This window comes from Hylobates moloch, unplaced genomic scaffold, assembly GCF_009828535.3.
Source record: "Hylobates moloch isolate HMO894 unplaced genomic scaffold, HMol_V3 SCAFFOLD_9, whole genome shotgun sequence".
NCBI lineage: Eukaryota > Metazoa > Chordata > Mammalia > Primates > Hylobatidae > Hylobates > Hylobates moloch.
Window position 1 is genome coordinate 41,989,196 of NW_026652284.1, and position 23,463 is coordinate 42,012,658.

The following is a 23,463-nucleotide window of genomic DNA, read 5'->3' on the forward strand; positions in this document are numbered from 1 at the left end:
ATCTATCTATCTATCTATTGTAATCCCTAGAGCAACCAGTAAAAAGTAAAACCAAACCTTGGCTAAAATGCAAAGGAGACAAAATAAAATGCGAAAAATTACTTGATTAAGCCAAAGTGAGGCAAGAAAGAAGGAACAAACAGATCAAACAAATAGAATACAAAGAATAAGGTAACAGACTTAAAAAGCAACCATATCAATGTATAATATCATTGTAAATTACAATCAATGTAAATGGACTAAACCCCTCAGTTAAAAGGGAAAGTTTGTCAAGACTGGATAAAAAAAGCACTATCTAACTGTACACTATAAGAGACACATTTTAAGGATAAAGATGAGGTATATTAAAAATAAAGGAATGGAAAAAATATATACATATATATACCATGCAAACAATAATCATGAGAAAGCTGGTGTGGCTATTTCAATATCACACAAAGTAAACTTTAAGACAAGAAGTATTTCCAAAGATAAGGAAAAGGCATTACATAATGATCAAAGAGTCAATTATTACAAAGACCTGAGAGTTCTAAATGTGCATGTACCTAATTATAGAACTTCAACTAAATGAAATAAAAGTTTATAGAACTAAAGACAGAAACAGACAAATCTACAATCACAGGTGAAGATTTTTAGCACTCCGCACTCAACAATTGACAGAACAGGCAGAAAAAAATTATAAGGATATTAAAAAATTAAATACATTTGTTTGAGCATTCAAAAACAATAATTAACTAAATTACACATTTTTTCACATTCTTTAGCCCTGTGAAATACAAAAACAGTAACATTTTTGGTTTTGGGGATAAAATGACCCAATACATGTGAAGCGCTTAAAACAGTACATTATGACATACAGAGCAATCCTTAACAACAAAACACTCTTTCGAAAAATTCTTAGTAATTTTATTCTTCATGTTTTTCTCTAGTCCTGAGGAACCTCATGACATTATTACTAGTCTGGTCTTTGTGTTCAGGTATTTCTCAGCTTTTGATTCTAGTACCAGTATTAAATACCTCATCAGCACCTTTCAGCTACTCATTCACATGAAATATCAAATCAAATCAAATATCAAAAATCCAGTTGTGTGTTGATTCCGAGATACTGAAGCTTGTGGATATCTTTCTTCACAATTTATTTTTTAGAGACTTTGAAAACATCTTCAAAGAGATTGAGGATGTAATGTCACTCAGAATTTTCCAAACAAAAACATCTTTTGGACTTCATGCCCCTCAGCACATACAGAAAAGAAACTGCACACCCTCTTCCACAATTCCTCCACTCTCACTGATGTCAAGTTCAAGTTGAGAAAGCTGAGCTCTCCACTTCATCAGTAGTAAACAGTACCTGAGGCCCTTCCCCTAGACATAAGTAAGTCTAGGGTGGAGGCCTGAAATCTTTATATAAAATGTGTGCCTCCAGTGATTCTTATGAAGAACTGGCCCACATCTTAACTCGACTTTCGGGTTTTCACACAGATGCAGCCCTGCTACTCACTGGCCACATCATCTTGGGCAAGTCAATTAATATCCCTCAGCCAGTCTCTTATCTATAAAATGCAGACATACCTACCTTGCAGGGTTCAATGAAGCAGCATGATGCCTTAAGCCTTGTAAATGCTCAAATCTTTGTTGAGGAATGAATAAGAAAACGTGCTTGATGGGCAAGAAACACATGCATCCAAGCTGCGTGTCTGAGAAGCACTAACTCCCTTACCTACCACACTAGCGTCTCTAGTCCTGGCATCTTTCTCTAACTCAAAAGTTAGGCACTGCAAAAGTAAACTGCTAAAGTTCTCCAGACTTGCTGTGCTGTTTCGAGCCTCAGTCCCTTCACTAAGTCTGTTCTATCTGCCTAGCATTTCCTTCCTAAATTTCTCCCCCTACTCCCTGCTTCCAGCCTACCCCTTCACCTGGCTAACATCTACCTTCTCTTAGAAGGCAGGTATATCTGATTCAGCTCAAATCTGACCTTCTTCAGGAAAGCTTTTCCTGGACACACTCCCTCCCTCATTCAGGCTGTGCCCATGCTGCTCATTGCACCAGCTTCTCTTGGGCCCTGGGCTTAGCCTTTTCTCTGGTGCATCATGAGCTCCTGGAGGGCACAGAACACGACAAACACAGACTGGAGCACTTCCTGGCATGAGGCAACACCACAACGCAAACAGGATGAATACGTGGAGTTGGGTAGCTAGCCAGACTGAGACATTATGAAAGATCTTCCTTCAGGTTCTTGGCTGGCCAAAAATTTGACCTGCAACCAAGCAGCGCCAGGATAGGCTTAAGCTGGGGAGGAACTGAGCTCCCCGCTCCCACCAGCAGGCAGCATCAACTCTCCAGTCAAGGAGCTGAGCCAGAGCTTAGCCACATTGGGCGCTGGAGCCTCCAGGCTCTGTGCAGCCTCAACATGACTGCAACCCCAGCCACATCTGAGAACAACCTCCCGGGAGTCCCAAGCCAGAAACTCCCTGCTAAGAAACTCCGAATCCCCACAGAATGTGAAGACAGAAAATCTGTATTATTTGAGCCACTAAGTTTTGGCGTCATTTGTTATGCAACAATAGATAATACAAATTTTACTTCCACACCTAGCTCTCTTTGCCCAGTAAAATCATTTTCTAAAAGCATTTATTTCATAGATTTAAAAAATATCATCAAAGTGGCAATGAGAGCATGTGTTCCAGTTCCCTCTGGCCAAATCCGCCAAAGAGACATCAGATTTCTTAGATGCTAAAACTGATTAAAAGATACTCTGCATAGTTTTGTTTTCGTGAGGTATTAAGATTAAATGGGTCAAATATATAATTAAACCACATAAACACAATGAGTTGAATGATATAGTTAGGAATAGTTAAATATTCCAAGAGTTAAATTTATTTCCAAATAGGACCTATTTTAATTATATAATACTCATTTAACTGGATTTCACTTGAAATCCTCATGGCTTTTTTCTTTTTTCTTTTTTTTTTTTGAGACAAAGTCTCGCTCTGTCACCCAGGCTGGAGTGCAGTGGCGCAATCTCAGCTCACCGCAACCTCCACCTCCTGGATTCAAGTGATTGTCCTGCCACAGCCTCCTGAGTAGCTGGGATTACAGGCGCACACCACCACATCTGGCTAATTTTTTATTTTTAGTAGAGACGGGGTTTCATCATGTTGGCCAGGCTGGTCTCGAACTCCTGACCTGAAGTGATCTGCCTGCCTAGGCCTCTCAAAGTGCTGAGATTACAGGCATGAGTCACCATGCCTGGCCCCTCATGTCTTTTCAAGAACACGTTTTAGTTAACTGAGGGCACTTTTACTTAAGGACCTAAGACTAAATTTAGAAATTATCTTCACTGTATTCTTCCAAAATTAATCAATAGTATCTGTATCAATTTTTGTTGAAAAACAAATGTTCTGAGAGTATAAATTTAATGTCATCTTTTCTGAGAGTGTAAACTTAACGTCTTTTTTTTTTTTTTTTTTTAATGACAGAATTTTGCTCTGTCGTCCAGGCTGGAGTGCAGTGGCGCAATCTTGGCTCACTGCAACCTCCACCTCCAGGGTTCAAGCGATTGTCCTGCTTCAGCCTCCCGAGTAGCTGCGATTACAGGCATATGCCACCATGCCCAGCTAATTTTTTGTATTTTTAGTAGAGACAGGGTTTCACCAGGTTGGTCAGGCTGGTCTCGAACTTCTGACCTCAAGTGATCCACCTGCCTCAGCCTCCCAAAGTGCTAGGATTACAGGCGTGAGCCATCGCACCCAGCTTTAACGTTATCTTAAATAAAAACTGCCCAAGCTGTCTGAGCATAAAGAAGAACATCGACTCATCAACTAAAACAATTAAAATTCCTAAGAAAAGAAAGTTATTTTGTAAAAATATTTTTAAATCCAAGGAAATAAGTACATTTTCATGGCCTAAAGTCTTGATGTTAGTAAAAATTTCTAATAATCACTACATTTATAAATATTTTATTTATAGCAGAATATGATACAAAAACATTCTTTTAAAATTAAAAATAAAGATCACATAATAGGTTTGCTTCCAGATGTCCAAAATGTTTAATAAATGATAACCCCAAAACCAAATCATAATTGAACTGGCATTTTAAACATGAAAATCTACACAGATTAAAGAAAAATGCGAAGTGGTTAGGGAAAACATACACGTACGTGGCTTATTAAACAAAAGTGTTATTTTAAAAATTAGGAAATGCACTGAAGATTCTCAATGAGAAGGTTAAAGCCTGTTGCAGCAAAGGTCATCTTCTCTGGGAGAACTTTTACAACCCTTTCTGCCCTTTGCAGCATTTTCCCTGCAAGACATCCACCTTTATAATCTTATGTCCGGGGACACCGACCTAGCACTACACACTTTTCAGATGAGGACTTCACCCAGACAGGCTCAAGATCACCAGGGAACTTGGGGAAAATGCAAATCTCGAGGCCCTCCGCAGACCGTGTGAATAAGAAACTCTGGAGCAACTGGCAATTTGTTTGAATAGCCCTCCTGGTGACTGTGTGCTACAGTTTACAAAGCACTGACCCAGATCCAGGGTTCCTAAAGCTACCTGTGCATCAGCATCCTCCAGGGAGTACCCTGCGCAGTCCCACTGATTCCCGCTAGGCAGAGGGAGGCCCAGGAAGCTCTGTGATCCTAAGTGTTCTTACTGGACAGTCTGGATCACTGAAGCAGGTAATCCGGAAGGGCCCTTCGAGGAAGAACTGACATGGATTCTGCCAATGTAGCTCTGACAGTTCTAGTTCGGCTCCGGCCTTTTCCAAGCCAGAGAGAATGGACAAAAGCATGATCATCACAAGCAGATGCCACGTCTTAGTGCACAGTCAATCCTCGTTCACAAGAGGCCCACATCCCAGTCACTTTCACAGCACAGTGACAGGCATGCCAGCATGAAAGGCCAGCTACCTCACTCCTTCTGTGCTCTGCATACAAGCATTTATCAGTTTATTTTGGTGTTAAAGAGAGAAGTGACCTTATTTTCCAACACTTTGTCCTGGGAGTACCCGACTCTACCACAGAGCAGGCTGAGAGCTCCACGATCAAATAAACCCACAGTGAGAAGTAAAAAAGGTGGTGCCAGAAATAGCAACAGCAACTGTAGTTTATGGGTGAGGACGATGTGTCAAGATAAAAAATATCTTGGCTTCAGCAAGCAGGACCAAAAGATGACTGTCCAGCCCCACTGGACTCCCCCTCTGTGTCCCTGAACAACAGAGGGTCCACTTTATATGGCAGCCCATCCTGGTCTGGGTCACCTGGGACTGCACATTAAGCTGAAGCCTGCTTCCCCACCACTCTCCCTCGTGGATTCAGCAATGTGGTGAACGCACATAATTCACAAATCCCTCCACCCCACCAGGGCCTTTCCAATATATAAACAACTATTTACTGAGCCCCAAAAAGTGCGCCAGGCTGGGACTGCTGCCAGAGACAGGACAACACCCACTCCCCACCATAAGCCCCTGATGTGCGCCCAAAGATCGCCATGGGGACAGCCCGAAGCTGCCCCTTTCATACTCTTCTGCCAGACTTGACATTTCTTGCGATGATACCGATGATACTCCATCTTTGATCCACTTTGGGGAAAGATTCTGTAACAGCAGGCATTTGCCATCTAGTGCAGTAATGAGAGAGCTCAGCCAGCCTCAGTTCTAGAGACATCACACAGCATTTCAGGAGAAGGAGGTCCTACAGAAAACCCATCAGGGGCCTTACACAGCCCCTCCCAGGTCTGGGGGAAAGGAGGATTTGACATAAGTGACAGCCCGGCGGGGAAGCAGAAGTTGGGGCTACTGGGAGCCATCCCAGCAGGGAGACACCAGCCTGGGATGGCAAATGTCATAGGAATGCTCACTTCACCTTGACAAGCTCAAGTGGGATAAGATCTCAGACTCCAGGAAAGGGAAGAATAGACTGGGGAGGACACTGGGACCCCAAGCTCTGGAGCCATTCAGACCCTGTCCCTCATCCACTCCTCCACTCCCCAAACAACCTGAAGAATACATCTTTGCACCAATGTCCCTGTTACTAAAGTGTGACCACAGTAACACAGACTCTGCAGCATTCCTCTGAGGAAGAAATGGGATAACCGCAAATGTCCTCCAGCAGTCCTCCACAGGCCCAGGGACTGAAAGGGCTGTCTGCCACCACACTTGTGACCACTCAACGGGCCCGGAGCAAACCATGTTCATGGCCCAGAACCAGCACCAAATCCCCTTGGAGGTTTTCTACTCAAAGAAATCATTCTTAATTTTTTTCCCCCTAGGACTCAATAAAACCTTTTATTTTGAATGTGAAAAAAGTACACAAATATTTTTTCTCACCTACCAAAATAAATAAATAAAAATTAAAACATTGCCTACTCCTGATTTAGACATTTAATATAAAAGTTTGAACAAAATAACTTCCATCGTCTCGGTGCAGAGTTTAAACACAACCAACTACCAACCAAAAATGACATTAAGAAGGTCTTTAGTTTTACCTTAAACCCTGCCTTCTTTCCCAAAAATATGTGAGATATTTCAACAACAACAAAAAAATCAGAGGAAAACAGAAAATTAAAATTATAGTACCTAGAGAAAATTTAAGCATATAATACAGAGGTCAAGCTAGAGAAGAAACTACTCAGAATTTCCTACCAACCTGCTATAGTTTCACCTCAATTTTGCCTAAGTTGACTGTTCATCTTTCTAATCAAATTACTTGCCTTGTAGGTTTTTTACATATTGTTAAAGGTGTGTAAAGTACAGAGTACACTAGGCAGTAATGCACGAGGTCCTCACAAAATCTCTACCAAAATACAGTGAGATGTCGTGTGCTTCAGCTGAAGCAGAGCCTGTGACAGATGTGAGGGCTACTCAGTCACGAAGGTGATTCCGAGGGGATCTAACATAACTCCTTGCCACCTGGACGCTGCCTAGAGCCACTTACTACATACCTGGAAGAAACAAGCTGATGGAAGCAAAGCCATGGATGGGTACCTAAATCCTTGAAATAATCTTCCAGAACTAAATGTCATCCAAACGACCAGGATGGCTAAAGAGTAGAAAGGAGAGCTCTACTGGCAATATTGGTTTGCCGGCGTGGAAGATAAGATCTTGCGTGTGTGTCAAAGGTCCTCTTTCTTTCTTCAAAGACGGGACGACAGGTCAGGTTTTATGCCTCACAGGGTCTGTATCACACGAGAGTCCTACACATTCCACAGGTTTGGAAGGAGCTGGGCGCGTGCACAGTGGGTAAACATACACGTAACATACATCTCGTGTTCACTTTGGGGCGGGGTTTTAGCATTAAAATGAGGTGGAATTTGGCTATGTCAAAAGCTGAACCATAGGAAACACAGTTCCTGCGCAGTCTCTAAAAGCATGCTGAAACCATTTAATGTCTGCAGCTGCTTATTAGAAAAGGATGCTCGAAAGGCCAGCGCTCTATCCAGTCAGAGCTGCAGTGGTCTGGGTGGCAAATCTTTTAGGAGGGGTTTGATAACTCCTACTGTTAGGGAGCTTGGAGCCATAGGAATTTAGAAATTTGCCATGCCAGCCAGGGCTCTGAACCCTCAATCCACAGGCAACGTTGTTTCTTTAACCTTAGGGTCTTTCTTAGTTGAGAAAAGGGCATCTATTTTGGTCTCTCAAATCAGAAAACAAACCTCCTTGACTGTAAAGAGCTCAGTAGATTCCTAACTCTTAGCTAGAGTTCAAAACGCCTGACCAAAATGTAGACTTCTTTGCTTCTGTAAGGATGCCGCCAAACAGATACTGTGTAGGCAAAGCTAGATGTCCTTGGAGAAATGTTTGAAGGCCAATCTAGTACTTGGGCCCAGTACACCTCCCAAAGAACAGTGTCAAGACAATTTTGTCCTGGAAATTTTTCTTTTTTTCTTTTTTTTTTTTTTTGAGACGGAGTCTTGCTCTGTCGCCCAGGCTGGAGTGCAGTGGCGCAATCTCGGCTCACTGCAAGCTCCGCCTCCCGGGTTCACGCCATTCTCCAGCCTCAGCCTCTCCGAGTAGCTGGGACTACAGGCGCCCGCCACCACGCCCGGCTAATGTTTTGTATTTTTAGTAGAGACGAGGTTTCACCGTCGTCTCGATCTCCTGACCTCGTGATCCGCCCGCCTTGGCCTCCCAAAGTGCTGGGATTACAAGCGTGAGCCACCACGCCCGGCTGTCCTGGAAATTTTTCAAAGCAGACATTGCCAAGCTTTCTACCATAGCTGTAGAAAAATTTCACATTAATGAATTTGCTAAGTCGTGAGATATGAACAATTAAAGATAATGATTTTAGTTTTACAACAATTAAGCCATTCTTTATGGCAGGAGTTAGAAATCAGGTTTCAAGTGGAATCTTGTCAAACCAGCAGAGCTGGGGGTGATATTCCTAGCCCAGCCCAGCACCCTACACACATGTGCCTCTAATGGTGTGTTACCACAGGGACTGTGGTTTCATTTAAACTGTTTTCCTTCCTCCTAGATGGAAATTTAAGGTTACGGACGACATCTTATTAATCTTTACTCCCAGCACCTAGCACAGTGCCAGGGCACGTAAGTACTCCAGAAATGTATTCAGTGAATGAGCCCCAGATCACTCAACAGAGTATGGCTCATGGGGCAGAACCTCCTAGAGCACTGAAAACCTGACCAAACCTGATCTCTTCCCAAATGAGGCTAGTGTATGTTCCCTCACATTCCTGAAACGAAGCAAAATCTATAGGAAGCTGGAGGACAGCTCAGGGTGTTCTTGACACAACCATCAAGAACTGAGAAACGAGACCGGGCATGGTGGTTCACGCCTGTAATCCCAGCACTTTGGGAGGCCAAGGCGGGTAGATCACTTCAGGTCAGGAGTTCGACACCAGCATGGCCAACATGGTGAAACCCTGTCTCTACTTAAAAAAACAAACAAACAAACAAAAAACTAGCAGGGCGTTGTGTCGTGCATCTGTAATCCCAGCTACTCGGGAGGCTGAGGCACGAGAATCACTTGAACCTGGGAGGCAGAGGTTGCAGTGAGCTGAGATCACACCACCGCACAACAGCCTGGATGACAGAATGAGACTCTGTCTCAAACCGAGTTTCACCAGCTACAGAGACAGCCGTGCCATCAACCACAACTCAATGCTCTCTAAAATGCCTTCGACCTCATCAGAGGACATATTTCAAATGAGTTATGGAAATCCAAATATAAACCTACAGAAGTGTTCTGATTTTCTAGCCAAGTAACCCTATAAAAAGAAAAAAAATGAGGTCAGTTTGGCATGATTTGTTCTTAGTAGAATTATTCTTGCTTTCAGTTATTACTACTTTCTCTCCTACAAGTACACAACCATCTGCTTCGCACTATGTTTTAGAATGCTGCCAAGGAGATGGAGCAAAATCAATGAATTACAGAGTCTAGAATGGCACCATCCCATGGAAATATAATGTAAGCCACAAATGTGAACCATATATGTTATCTTAAGTTTTCATGTAGACATATTTTTAAATAAAAGAATAGGTGAAGTTAATTTTGATAATATATTTAACCCAATAAATCCAAAATATTACCCTTTCAACATGTAATTAATATAAAAATTATTGAGTTATTTTACATTCTTTTCTCAAACTGAAGCTTCAAAATCTGGTATGTTCTTACACTTTCAGGAGGACATCTCACAGTGGTACTTTGTTCCCATCTGCAAACTCCTTCAACACCCGAGATATAATCTACCTAAATCTCCAGATACAAACTACTCTCAAAGCAGCAGAGAGGTTTAAGACCAAAGCAGATATTCACAAGACTCTGCTGGCTGGAATGTGACTTACGCCCCTCTATCAAGTCCCACTGTCTAGTGGTCAGGCAGAGATATAATTTATGTCTGTGCATTCAAATCACTTGAGCATCGTAAAGACGAGGTTGTTTCTTCTCTTCTCTTTATTCAGAGGCAGAGAGAGCAGAGAGGAAGGAAAAGATGACCAAGAACTGAACTAAGGTGGAGGGGTACCCAGAAATAGAGAGGAGCCAGACAGGAGAGGTATTTCAGGGTCAGATAAAGAAGAAAAATTAGGATGAGGGATGTCAATGCGGACTCGGGCTCTGGTGAGCTGCTGAGCATCAGCTGCAAGAACACAGTCTGCGGATACTGGCCTGTCTTCCACCTGCAGTGTAGAGGCCTCTCCCACTCATGGAGCTCATACCTGGTGTCGGCCTTAGTTCAGATGCAGGGAGAAGAACTCATTGAGTCCCCTCCAAAATTACAGCTACAGAGGAGGAATCAGTTCTAGTGTTCCACAGCATTGCAGGATGAATATAGTTAACGATAATTTATTATACACTTTCAAATAGCTAGAAGAGAGGATTCTGAATATTCTTAACATACACACAAAAAAATGTTTGATGTGCTGGATATGCTAATTACCCAGATTTACTCATAACACATTAGATACATGTATCCAAATACCAAGCTGTACGCCATGAATATGTACAACTATTAGATGTTAATTAAAAATAATAATTGAAAAAATGCAGCCGGGCGCAGTGGCTCACACCTGTAATCCCAGTACTTTGAGAGGCCGAGGCGGGTGGATCACCGGAGGTCAGGAGTTTGAGAACAGCCTGACCAACATGGTGAAACCCCTTCTCTACTAAAAATACAAAAATTAGCTGGGTGTGGTGGGAGGTGCCTGTAATCCCAGCTACTTGGGAAGCTGAGGCAGGAGAATCGCTTGAACCTGGAAGGCGGAGGTTGCAGTGAGCCAAGATCACGCCATTGCAGTCCAGCCTAGGTGACAAGAGTGAGACTTAAAAAAAAAAAAAGAAAAAAAAAGAAAATGCAAGCTTTTCATGACTCCTACACTGTCACTGTCATTTCATTAGACCACAGAGCTTCAACGAATCTATTAAACATCTATGAGCACAGACAAAAACTGCCTTGCTTATAGCTATGTTTGCTATTTTAGGCACGAGAAATTTACCTTCTTGTTGACAGAAAAAATATATCTTACAGGAATTTTGTTATGTTACATATAAATATGTAAAGAAGAAAATAATACCTTCTGACATAACATTCCACACGCATTACTTTTTGTTACAAGTATTCCCAGCACCTAGCATAATGCCTGGGTGCCTTAGTCCATTGGGGCTTCTATAACAAAATTCTGTAAACTAGACAGCTTACAAACCACAAAAATTTCTCACAGTCCTGGAGGTTGGAAGCCCAAGATCAAGGCCAGCAGATCCAGTGTCTGATGAGGGTCTCCTTCCTGGTTCCCAGGTGGCACCTTCTCACTGTCTTCTCACACAGCTGAAGGAGGAGGGGAGTTCTCTGGGGTTTCTTTTACAAGGGCACTAATCCCATTCATGAGGGCTCCACCCTCATCATCTAATCACTTACCAAGGCCCTACCTCTGAATACCATCCCCTTGAGGATTAGATCTGAATATATGAATTCTGGGGACCCACAAACATTCAGACCATAGCAGAGGGATGGAGGGGTGGAAAAGTGATGGTAAAAAGAAAATGGGATGAAACCTCATTTTTCTTCCGAAATAAAAAGACGTATCTTTGTTCCACTGATGCTGCATCACCCATGTCTGGTAGGAGACAGTGGGATCCACGTGATCCCATACACAAAGTGCATGGACAATTTCAACAATAGCAACTGGACTCTAAAGCCATTTCTTAAGAAAGGCAACAGGACATTTCAGAGGGCTCATGAGGACAGAGCACCTGTGAGGGCAGTTCACTTCTGTTACACCAGGCAGTGACTTGGGGTTCAGACCAGAGAAGTGACGTTCTAAGAGACGGTGAAGGTGAAGATGACATTCCAGCTAAGAGAAGAGGCCCATGGGGCTTACAGTTACCCCGTGCTTCAGGGCGAGGGAAGATTTGACTTCCACCCACCTAGGTAGCAGCATGGTGCCTGGCACATTGTAGGCACTGAAATACTGGTTGGCTAGGAAATGGCAGTGCTGTCAGTGACTAGGGACACCAATAATCGCCATATCAGCTGATCAAAATCCAAACTCTGGTTCTGGAAAAAAAAAAAAAAAAAAATATATATATATATATATATATCAATTAAGCCAGGCCCAGTGGCTCATGCCTCAAGCCTGTAATCCCAGCACTTTGGGAGGCTGAGGTGGGCCGATCACCTGAGTTCAAAAGGTAGAGATGCGGAAACCCTGTCACTACTAAAAACACAAAAATTAGCCAGGTGCGGTGGCACGTGCTTGTAGTCCCAGCTACTCAGGAGGCTGAGGCAGGAGAATCGCTTGAACCTCGGAGGCAGAGGTTGCAGTGAGCCGAGATCGTGCCACTGCACTCCAGCCTGGGTGACAGAGTGAGACTCTGCACTGAAAAAAAAAAAAATCAATTAAGGGTGGACTTCACGTCCTAATAGTGAAATGTCCTTAGTGAGAAGTTTTAGATTTATTACACTTGGACCCAGCCAGTTTTACCCTAGGAGATCTAGATAAAACTCTTCCCTGGGGTTTAAAGACCCACATTCAGCCTACTGAACCCTGCCATGGCCATAGCACTAGGGTGCCATGGCCACCCACTACTATCACAGTCCCTTAGGCCTTATCCCAAGCCAGTCTCTGTAGTTGATTCTAGTCTCAAACCAACTCCTGGACCAAAGGGAGACAGATGAAGAGCTGTTGGAAAGTCCAGAGCATTCTAAATGAGTGAGTCTAAAAGTGAACTCAGAGAAATTATTGAGTTTTAGTTAAATGCAACTGTTCAGTTCTTTACTACTTGACGCCTAAACTCTCAGAAAGCAAAGCTAAAATTGCACATAAGCAGGAAGGCATCAACTATTTCAGCCATAAACCGACAGAGCCATCACACAAGTACAAAATAGTGCCAGGAAATAGTAAGCATGATATAAGGATCTGCCTGAATAATAATATCATTGTCATTATTATTATTGTGATTGATTTGATGTGCTAACAGAGGAAAAGCCAGCTGTGAATGATGGTTTCTGAAAAAAAAAAAAAAAATGATAGAGAGCCCTGTTCCTTCCTGATATCACCACGTTAGGCAATAAATGGTAGTTACCATCAAATCAAATAACTATCTTCTGTCATACCAGAAAATGTTATTTTCAAGTTTCAAAACACTTTTTTACCTAGTCAAAATCTGAAGAGTAAATAGGAATGAAACCTCTAAATAAGATGTAATTGTACGAAGTAACTGCCAGCACTTTACAACTGGATGTAAGTTTTGTTGGGGATAATCCATAAAATGGAGACTCAGACTTGGTAAAAGTAAGAGATGCTAACGGCTGTAATAGTCATCTCCATGTGCACCTTACAAAGACCACACGGATTAGGGAGGAAAGGGGTATCAACAACACCCCTGTTTTTGTTTCACAGACAATGTTCACCATGGAAAAATACACAGGCATACCTTGCTTTACTGCACTTCACTTTAACATGCTCCAAAGATAATGGTTTTTTTTTTACAAATAGAAGGTCTGTGGCAATTCAGCATCAAACAAGTCCGTCAGTGCCATGAGCATGTGCTCGCTTCTGGTCTGTGTATCACATTTTGGTAATTCGCACAATATTTTAAACTTTTTCGTTATTATACCTGTTAAGGTGCTCTGTGATCAGGGATCTTCAATGTTACCATTGTAATTGTTTGGGGCACTACGAACCGTAACCACAAAAGATAGCAAACTTAACCAATAAATGTATGTGTTCTGACTGCTCCACTGACTGCTGCCCCCTCCCCCAATCTCTTCCTCTGCTCAGGCCTCCCTATCCTCTCAGACACAACAATATTGACATGAGGCCAATTAATAACCCTACAATGGCCTCTAAGTGTTAAACTGAAGGGAAGAGTCACACATCTCTCACTTTAAATCAACCGCTATAAATGATTTTGCTTGGCCGGGCGCAGTGGCTCACGCTTGTAATCCCAGCACTTTGGGAGGCCGAGGCGGGCGGATCACGAGGTCAGGAGATCGAGACCACGGTGAAACCCCGTCTCTACTAAAAATACAAAAAATTAGCCGGGCGTGGTGGCGGGCGCCTGTAGTCCCAGCTACTCGGAGAGGCTGAGGCAGGAGAATGGTGTGAACCCGGGAGGCGGAGCTTGCAACGAGCCGAGAGCGCGCCACTGCAGTCCGGCGTGGGTGAAAGAGCGAGACTCCGTCTCAAAAAAAAAATAAAAATAAAAATAAATAAATAAATAAATAAATAAATAAATGATTTTGCTTAATGAATGTCAGAAGCCACGACAGGTCAAAACTAGGCCTCTTTAGCCAAATAGTGAACCAAGTTGGGCACGCAAAGGGAAGTTCTTGAAGAAAACTTAAACTGCTACTCCAGCAAACTCACAAAGGATGAAAAAGCAAAACAGCCTTATTGCTTCTCGGGAGACAGTTTTAGTGGTCTGGATTAAAAAATTAAACCAGCCACAATATACCCTTAAGTCAAAGCCCAATCCAGAGCAAGGCCTTAACTCTCTTCAATTCAATGAAGGCCGAGAGAGATGATGGAGCTGCAAAGGAATAATTGAAAGCTAGCAGAGGTTGGTTCATGAGGTTTGTTTGTTTGTTTGAGATGGAGTTTTGCTCTGTCGCGTAGGCTGGAGTGCAGTGGTGCGATCTCAGCTCACTGCAACCTCCGCTTCCCGGGCTCAAGCAATTCTCCTGCCTCAGCCTCCCAAGTAGCTGGGACTACAGGCACCCACAACCAGGCTTGGCTAATTTTTGTATCTTTAGTAGAGACAGGGTTTCGCCATGTTGGCCAGGCTGGTCTTGAACTCCTGACTTCAAGTGATCCACCCACCTTGGCCTCCCAAAGTGCTGAGATTACAGGTATGAGCCAGTGTGCCTGGTGGTTCATAAGATTTAAGGAAAGAAGCCATCTCCATAACATAGAAGTGCAAGGTGAAGCAGCAAGTGCTGATGTAGAAGCTGTACAAGTTATCCAGAATATTGAGCTAAGATCATTGATGAAGATGGCTACAACTAGACAACAGGTTTTCAGTGTAGACAAAACGGCCTTATACTGGAAGAAGATGTCATCTAGGACAGGGGACCCCAATCCCCGGGGTTAGGAACTAGGCTGCACAGCAAGAGGTGAGTGTCAGGCAAGCAATCCATCTTCTGTCAGATCACTGGAGGCATTAGATTCTCAAAGGAGCACGAACCCTATTGTGAACTGTGCATGCAAGGGATCTGGGTTGCGTGCTTCTTAGGAGACTCTAATGAAAAATGAGCTTGAATCATCATGAAACCATCCCCCTCCCCCACCCCATCCCCCAGTCCGTGGAAAAACTGTCTTCCACAAAACCGGTCCCTGGTGCCAAAAATGTTGGGCACTGCTGATCAAAACTTTCATAGCTAGAGGGAGAAGTCAATGTCTGGCTTCAAAGCTTCAAAATACAGGCTGACTCATTAGAAGCTAATGCAGTTGGTAACTTGCGAAGTTGAAGCCAATGCTGACTTACCATTCTGAATGTCCCAGGGCCCTTAAGAATGATACTAAGTCTATTCTCCCAGTGCTCTATACAACAAAGCCTGGATGACAGCACATCTGTTTACAGTATGATCTACTGAATATTTTAAGACCACTGTTGAGACCCACTGCTCAGGAAAAAGATTCCTTTCAAAATATTACTGCTCAATTACAATGCCCCTGGTCACCCAAAAGCTCTGATAGAGATGTACAAAGACATAAATGTTGTTTTCATGCCTGCTAACACAATATTCATTCTGCAGCAGATGGATCAATGAGTAATTTCAACTTTCAAGTCTTATTACTTAAGGAATACCCTTTGTAAGGCTATAGCTGCCATAGATACTGATTGCTCTGATGTATCTGGGAAAAGTAAATCAAAAACCTTCTGCAAAGGATTCACCATTCTAAATATCATTAAGAACAGTCATGATTCATGGGAGGAGATCAAAATATTAACATTAACAGGCATTTGGGAAAAGTTGATGCCAACTCTCATAGGTGACTTTGAGAGGTTCAAGACTCCCATGGAGGAAGTAATTGCAGATCCGGTGGAAACAGCAAAAGAACTAGAGTTACAAGTGGAGCCTGAAGATGTGACTGAATTGCTGCAATCTCATGATGAAACTAACAGATGAGGAGTTGCTTATTATGGATGAAAAAATAAGAACTCATTTCTTGAGATGGAATCTAATCCTGCTGAAGATGCTCTAAACACTTTTGAAAGGACAACAGAGAATTTAGAATATTACATAACTTTGTTGATAAAACAGTGGCAGGGTTTGAGAAGACTGACTACAATTTTGAAAGTTCTACTGTGGGGAAAGTGCTATCAAACAGCAACACATGCTCTAAAGAAATCTTTGGTGAAAGGAAGAGTCAGTTGATGCAGCAAACTTCATTATTGTCTTATTTTAAGAAACTGCCACAGCTACCCCAACATGCAGTAACTGCCACCCTGACCAGTCAGCAGCCATCAATACTAAGGCAAGAACCCCAGCAGCAGAAAGAGTATGACTTGCTGAAGGCTCAGATGATCATCAGCATTTCTTGGCAATAAAGTATTTTAATTAAGGTTATGTACATTGTTTTCTTAGACAATGCACACTTAATAGACTACAATATAGTTTAAGCATAATTTTTATATGCACCCACAAACCAAAAAATTCATGTGACTCACTTTATTATAATACTCACTTTATGGTGGTGGTCTAGAATCAAACCCACAATTTGTCTCCAAGGTATGCCAGTAGATACTGTCTTCACTGTGGATGAACTTACTGTCTTACAGAAGATACACTCACAAAACCAAGAATACACCAAAAATGTAGCCATCAATTGGGTCAATAAAGGAAGTGTTGGTCAGGAAGGAAAAAATATGATGTTGCTAGCACTACTGAGAAAGACTTCGTAGAGAGGCAGGACTTAGAAAAGTGGTACCTGGTGTTAACACCCTTGGAGTCAGCTCATTTAAACCAACTTGGGAGATATACTTTTACAAAAATGTTTTAACAAAACCTTACTCTGATTGTATTACAGATATGTGATTGTTAATTTTATGTGTCTACTTGATTGGGCTATTGGGGTGCCCAGATATCTTGTTAAACATTATTTCTGGCTGTATCTGTGGGTGTTTCTGGAGGAAATCAGCATTGAATTGATGGACTGAGTAAAGGAAATGGTCCTCCCCAATGTGGGTGGGCATTATCCAACCAATAGAAGGCCCAAATGGAACAAAAAGGTGGAGAAAGATCGAATTCTCTCTCTCTCTCTCTCTCTCTGTCTCTCTCTCTCTGTCTCTCTCTCTCTCTAGCTGCTTAGCTAACACATCTGTATTTTCCTGACTTTACACTGGAACTTATACCATTGGTTCTCCTAGGTCTCCATCTTGGAGAGAGAGCAGATCATGGGACTTCTCAGCCTCCATAATCATGTAAGCCAATTCCTTGTAATAAATCTATTTTTTTCTACGTATATTCTGGTTCTGGCTCTCTGGTTCTCTGTCTAATACAAGGTATATGTGAATAATTAATACCATCGGTAAAATGAAAAGTCCGAAGAAAATGAAGATACTTAAGTATCTCTGGCACAAAACGTATAAAGGTATTTGCTAATATGCTGGTATGCTTAATTAAAGGGCCCTGCAATTTGGTCCCTTTATGGATAACTCACAGTACCTAAACAGCAGCACGCTTCACATTGAAATTACTCTGAAAAAAGCTGGTAGAGATAGCAACAAGGGATGAACAATCAAAACAGTTCAATCTTGTAATGCTAGTGAATCCTGAAATGAAAAATACCTGTAAGAAAAATCAAACAAGCAAATCAGGCCACATGAATTAAAACACATGTCACATTGACGCAAGGGCAGAGCCACTTCTATCTGGAAAAACAGGAAATGCTATGTGCATACTGAACACTAGGCCCTTCTCTCACACACACACACCTGCACACACTAGCTCCATGACAAGTGTGGCACTTCCACTGCTTCCATGGAAAATTCATTTGAAGTCAGTTTCCAAATAATACAGGCAGACCATAGATATTCTCTGGCAGTACCTAAAAGAACATTTCAACTACCCACAAAATATATATTTATATGACTGTACTACTCTCCACCAATAAGAGGAACATACAGATTCACTAAGAAGAACTAGAAAAAAAATCCTCATTAAATTAAGGAACTAAGTTACTAGGCAGGCAGTCTATCCCCACAAAAATTGTGGCCACTTTACCAAAACATTATAAAACGGTTTATGGTTACACACCCGGTGCATGTTGCAGGTTGGAACAAAGCCAACAGAAGCTGTGAAGAGCACCCATGACTAGTCATATTAACAACCCACACAATGATTTCTCTTCTTCTGTCATGGTCACTAAACAAGAACAAAATTTATTGGGGGAAAAAAATCTGATTTTAAAATCACAACATTCCAATTAATGATCATTTGAAAGGACACTGGCTAGGGATAGATTAAAGGAATTTTTTTTAAATCCCCAACTCACAGTCAACTGTACAATGAACCTCCCAACTCACCTTGTTTTAATTATGTGGTAAAAACACACAAGGGTAATCAGGATTCATTGGTATTTTCCAAAATTGCTGAATGCCCAATTTCCAAATGTCTCTTTTTGACCAAGAGTAGAAATGGTGGCCCCCGTGGTAGCCAGAGAAAGTAAACCGACTAACACGTCTGGGCACGTGTGTGACTAAATATATATACATATCCATGAATGTGGAGTGTCTACAAAAGGGTTGAAGATAAATCTTGGCATTTTATTCATTAAACTTCACCCAAGGACTGTAGTCAACAAGCAAAAACTGTGCAAGATTAAAAGCCTGAAGAAGAATACACAAATATTCTTATTTATAAAACGAGTATGATTTCCTGTTGAAAAATACAAACAGCATCAAAATCAATATACTAACAAAAGTCATTACAATGAGATGTGATATCATAAGTAACATAAAAGAACTTAGCAGAAACTGAGAGAATAATCTACCATCATCCATCATCCATCATCCATCATCCATCATCCATCTGGCAGCTCCCACTATACTCAAACTAAATGGAAACACTCCACCCCAACCCCAACTCCCCTGTGGTCCATAAGGCCCTGCTGACCTGGTTCCTTGGCTGCTATCTCTTGTTCCTCACAAGGGCAGGTTCTGCCTGTCGCAGGGCCTTTGCATGGGCCATCCTCAATGCCCAGAGACCTTGCAGAGGTCATTTTATAAATAAGAATTTTTAAAAAAAATACTCATTTTATAAAGATAACTTCAAACCCTTTTGTAGACACTCCACATTCATGGATGTGTATATATATTTAGTCACACACATGCCCAGACATGTTGCCTTCTTTTCACTGAAGTTAGCTCTAAAGTCCTCAGTGAAGCCCTCCCAGACCACCAAGCCCAGATGGAAATGTGGCCCCCATTCTCGACTGCACTTATTACTGCCTTAAATTCGCTTTTCATTTATTCATTTAATTTATTATCTATTTTCCTACTTTACACAATAAAGCCTCAAAGAGGAAGGAATCTTGTCTTTCCTGACTGGTGTTTATTCAAAGTACCTGGCACACAATACGTCCTCTATCAATATCTGTTTAATATAATCATCATAGTAGAAGAACTTAGTAAACTATGTTCTTTTGCATAATTACTTATTTTTTATTTATATTAAGTTCCAGTTAATGGGAAAAAAAATCACTGGCGAGAATGATCGTTTTGAAGGCTATATGTGATTCCTCCTAAAAAATAAAATTAAAAAGATGAAATAAACTTCTAATGGGGCTGTGAGGAAAAAAATGTTTTGCATTACAACACAACCACTCAAAAATTTTCCATATGCCTGTGAATTGTATTTTTAAAAGCCTTATCTGGAACTGGACAATTTCAAAACCCATTGATCTTGCCCTGATGTATAAAACATACCACAGAATTCTTCTGATTCTTCCAGAAACCTGTCTACCAAATGACATACTGTTTCCTTTTGCTTAGGTATTCATTTTTGAACTTCTCTCTAAAGTGTTTACAATTTTAAAGTCATAGATTTAATGCCAGTTTAAAACTGTTTAATCATCCACATGTTCACTATTTTTATCACCAAACATACTGAGCAAAGAAAGTAATTTGCTTCACCTACTAAAGTTTCCTTTAAAACAACAACAACAACAAAAAACAAGGCTTATGTCTTTGAATGCCAGTTTCTTATGGGAGTTTCCTTATGAGACAAACTGTAAAATGTGAAAAACGTAAAAATCTCACTCAATCCCTTCTTCTCATAAGTATAAGGAAATCTAAGATGTCAAAATGACATAGGCATGATTTAAGTTCATTAATTTTATATTACAAAAGGATCATTCAGAAACAAACTCAGGTTGTTTTAAAACAGGATGAAAAAGAATTCTGCAACAGCGGAGAAGCCTTATATCTTAATCATCTGTAAAAGTTTGGATGTTAACATTCACAAAGAATGAAAAACTAAGTTTCCTACAACTATTCCCCAAAATCTTTCATGCAAATCATCCCATAACTTATCCTTTCAAAATCTAGAGTTAATGCTACACGTAGCTTCTTTGATAAACACTTTGGGTATAATATGTGTTTTCTTCTGAACAATTCCTAAATATTACATTTTTGTATTTCTATGTTTTCAGTACAAAAAAAACAACATTAAAAAATTATATTAGGCTCTGCCTAAAGTCTAAAATAAAATAAATGAATATACGAAATGAGGATTTGATTAAATGTTTCCAAAATCATCATAATCCCCGCTGATGTACTTAAGTGATCAAAATGAATAAACCTCCTTTAACCTAAGGGAAAGAAAGTCACTGGGCATAGGGGGAGCTGTGCTGCTCCCAGATCACCTGAGCAACGAAGCCAAAAACAGACCCAACATTCTTTATTACTTCTAAATCTAAGACATTTTTATCAGAGTCTACATAGTTCAAAGAAGTTAAATGTGCCACCTCTCTCCTCAACCTTCCTAAAACAAGCGATCTTTAACAAGGTATTGGGAAATCTTAAAAGGTTTCCCCTGAAAACTAAAAGTGGCGTACCTTTTCTCATTTTAGACTCTTTGATAATCAAATGCTAACCGCAAAATTCAAAGTATGTCAATGAGTTATAGAGAAGAGATTTATTGACATCAAACCTGAAAAGAAGGTATGAAACACAAACACTTCCAGCAACTGAATGTACAAGGCAGAAGTTATTCCTCCTGGCATGACTGAAAGATTCATGGGGTCTGGAGACACACACACCTTGCTACATATTAACTATGTGACTCAGATAAGTCACTTCCCTTCACCTGTATTATAGAAAGGGGATAATAGCACCTACTCTCTCTTAGAGGAGAGAATGCACCCACCATCAACCATCGAGGACTTTGCTGGTCCCAGAGCCAGCACTTAGAGATAACTGTTAATATGAACCAGAAAATCCTTTTTCTGAGTGTACTAGATTTCTAGCCTTGGTGTCTGAATAGAATGAATGTATTTTTCTTGGATGAGTCATGACTTTGCAACACTTTAGTCTTCATCCTGAATATCAATTCTCACTGCATCATACCAGGAGCCAGAAGAATGACGCAAATCAAAGTAAATGAGAATTGGCCCTAGGAAGTTGTTTTCTTAAATAAATTCAAGATGCAAGTAGGTTTCTGATCATTTGTTTCTCTCTCCTAAAAAGTTAAGTATGAAAAAAAGTTCAGATTAGTTGGAGATCCTCTAGGCTCAGTCGATCAATCTGACTCTACAATGGGAAAATAAAATAAAGTGAACAGTTGCATAATAATATTTTTACAAGCAATGTTTGGCTAGCACCTAAAATGCAATGGCTTTCAGAGAGAAAAATGGCCAATAGTCTACAAATGTTGAACATATAAAGTACACATTTAAAAACAAACTGTATTCCCAAAAAGATTGTTGGACAGTGTCTGGTTGGTAAGAGTATGTTTTCGGGGGGAGCAAACAATGAGATTGCTAAATTAATCCCTGGGATTCTACTAGACCATACATGTGCCTCCTCCACCAGCCTTGTCCACAGCACCATCTACTGCCAAGCCACTGTGCCTACAGCAGTTTTGCTTCTGCAGGGCCCTAAGCTAAGCTAAGCTAAGCCTTCGCTTAGCTAAGTTACTTAGGAATAATGATTTTTAAAAAGTCACTTCAAAGTTAAAGGGGAAAGGAGAACATGAAATGAGAGTAAACTCCTGACAATCATTTAAAATATCTAAATAGCAAACACAGTCTTTGGTTACTAACACGTGGCAAATAAGTAGTTTTAAATAAGTGAGTTTTCTTATCTTAGCTAGTTAGGCTATAAATCCTGCTCTAAATATTTTAAAGCATGAAAAAGAATTAAATGCTCTAGTTGATGTATACACAGTAGACATATTTATCTTTTATCATCTTTTAACACTGTGAGAGTTACCTAACTCTGCTGTACCAACGGTTCTTTCCACTGGGAATTGGAAGTAGGATTCTAAACCTAGAGAACAAGGGAGTGCAGGGGAGGTAAGGGATGGGGTTCAGAGCCCAGGTCTTCCCTAATGCCGAGGCCTCTCTTTAAACAATTAGGCTCTTCAGGACAACCAGGTCTCCTTATGAAAGGCACCAGGGCATGACTGGGTTCAAGACTGTGGTCTTGCCCTTAGAGATCCACTATATAAGATGAATTAAATCAACCCTTACCATGCATAAGGATACGCAGAGGAGCCTTTTAGGCAGAGTCATAGGCAAAATAACAACCCAACCTCAGCCCTGATCTAAAATTAAAACCACACACTTAAAATAGATCATGATCTAACAGATCAGAATTTTAAAAATCAAAACGACCATTTTCCAAACAGAAAATAACACATAACTTGATAAGAAAAATTAAAAGTAATTATTAGCTGACACCTAGAACAATATGCAAGGCACTGTTCTAAGCACTCTATGTCAGGCTAACAAGACACCAACCACCTCTCTGTTCAATTAGTGACTTTACAGTGTACAATCTATAGTAATACTACAGATTAAATACCGTAGGGTAAACCAGTGTGATGTTATCAGTGAAGGATTCTAGTTTACCATTAACTCACCCTTATCCTAGAATAATTATGCTTAATAAACAGCTTACCTGAATGACCAGGGGTTGTGATGTCACAAAAATGAGTACAAGAAATTAATACAAGTATCTTTCCAGAAATGACTACGTGCAAACTGGGGGGAAAATAAATAAATAAATACCTTCTTCACCAACAAAGGAAACGAAGAAAATGGAAGTCCTACTATTCATACTGCAAAAATGCTTATACTACTATCATATTCCCTTTTGAGAAATAGACCAGTTACGCCAGAAGTGCAATGTTGTCACAGATGTGTGCCAGATTTTGCAGAGGACATAAGTTGGCTGTGAGGAAGAACACAGAGTTTGCCTATTTTTTAGGCAGGAAAGAAAGCCTGCACTTTTCTGTGTGTGTGTGTGTGTGTGTGTGTGTGTGTGTGTGTGTCAATA

General features: G+C 40.9%; 1 protein-coding gene across 4 annotated transcripts in view; it reads right to left on the reverse strand.

The window, feature by feature from the left end:
* Positions 1 to 23,463, reverse strand: part of FAM110B (family with sequence similarity 110 member B) — a 155,207-nt gene that overhangs the window by 130,190 nt on the left and 1,554 nt on the right. The window lies entirely within an intron of this gene.